The following is a 1676-nucleotide window of genomic DNA, read 5'->3' as shown; positions in this document are numbered from 1 at the left end:
CATGCCCACGGCACCTTAGCGTCATTCGGGCACAGTCAAGATGACAGGTCTGGTAAGTATGGCTGATCTCAGCCAATCCTGTCTGCTGCCTTCTCACTGCCCCTGACTGCTGCTAGGAACAGCCTCCGAGCAATCAGTATATCTGACAACTCTCATTTCTTCTGAGCAGTTCAGAGCAATAAACTGCCTGACCGATGTTCACATGAGCTACCACATCAATCACACCTACCTCCTGTACTGGGGGGGCTTTAATGGAAAACCGCTGCACTGGCCCTTTCAGAAGCAGTAGCAGCAAGTGTGAATGCTGCCTGAGTGGCCAGTGCCACCGTTCCCCAATAAAGCTCCCTCAGTACAGGGGGTGGTAAGTGGCAACAGTGGGAGGAGGGGAGGCTGATGTGATGGCCGATGTTCACATGGGTCAGGCAGCTGCCAGAACTTCTCAGGAGGAAGGAGAAGTGTCAGATTCACTGACTGCTCGGAGGCTGTTCCCAGCAGCTATCAGAGGTAGAGACGAGGCGGAAGACAGGACTGGTGACAGCTGGAGATCTGGCCGGTAGTGCTGATGGATGGACTGAAGACCCCTAGATTGGAGCTGCTGAAGATCGAGGAATGCACCTGCCAGAGGGACAACATATGTAAGTAGTATGAGAATCATGTGGGAATAGTGGATGAGGGCAGGTATATCTCGCCCAGATACCTTTCCTATGTGGCCTAGTCTGGTCAGTATCTCACCTGGTTACTAATGAATAATGGGATGCGGATATAAAAGGATGCCAGGTGGTTGTGTGAGTGTCTCAGCCTGGGGACACGGAGAGCCTGTCTGTGTGACAGACACACGTGAATGAAAGCAGTGCCCACGGTAACTGTGGTTTGGCTAGATGGGAGAATCCCGCCAGCTGGTAGTTAGGTTGTACTTTGCTTAGTTAGTGCCGGACAGGCAAGGATTTGTTTTATGTTTTTATTTCCTTTATGCATTGCTTTCACCTTTAATAAACCTGACCCAGTGTCAGTTATACCCAGACCCTCGCTGTGCGCCTGAGTTTCATGCTGAACGCACGTGACCTTTGACCCGAGCAATGGCGATCTCGGAGTGTTTTATCACATTGTGGTGGAGAACGCGGGCATCACGTTGGAAGCATGAGCATGGAGAATGTGGTGAAAGTGCTGGTACAGTCCACCGCCGTCCAGCTGAAGGAGTTGGTGGACATGACAGCTACCAATCGTTCGCTTCTCCAGCAGGTGGCACAGCGCCTGGCAAGCTTACCTGAGGTTAACCTGGAAGCCGAGTCGAGAGTGATTCACGTGAGTCGGTACTGGCAGAAGATGACGACCGAAGATGACGTTGAGGCATACCTGACCATGTTTGAACGGACGGCGGTGCGAGAAAAATGGCCGAAGGCACGATGGGCCGGCCTGATTGCCCCGTTTCCAATGAGGCCCAAAAGGCTTATTATGACTTAGAACCTGAAGCCGCGCAGGACTTTGACAAACTGAAAGCCAAGATCTTGGCCCGGCTGGGAGTGACGACCACTATCCGTGCACAGAGAGTGCATCAATGGACTTATCAGCCGGATAAACAACCGCGGTCACAGATGTTCTACCTGATCCACGTGAAGAAGTGGCTACAACCCGAGGTGCTGACAGCGCCAGAGATAATCCAGAGAGTCGTCATGGAC

General features: G+C 52.4%; 1 protein-coding gene across 3 annotated transcripts in view; it reads right to left on the bottom strand.

Moving 5' to 3' along the window:
- The window catches only part of LOC141069165 (histo-blood group ABO system transferase 1-like), a 194318-nt gene that overhangs the window by 70554 nt on the left and 122088 nt on the right, over positions 1-1676 (bottom strand). The window lies entirely within an intron of this gene.

The sequence above is a fragment of the Dendrobates tinctorius genome, unplaced genomic scaffold (genome assembly GCF_039654945.1).
Source record: "Dendrobates tinctorius isolate UK_male_01 unplaced genomic scaffold, ASM3965494v1 ptg000013l, whole genome shotgun sequence".
Classification (NCBI taxonomy): Eukaryota; Metazoa; Chordata; class Amphibia; order Anura; family Dendrobatidae; genus Dendrobates; species Dendrobates tinctorius.
This window is presented reverse-complemented; position numbering and strand designations above follow the sequence as displayed.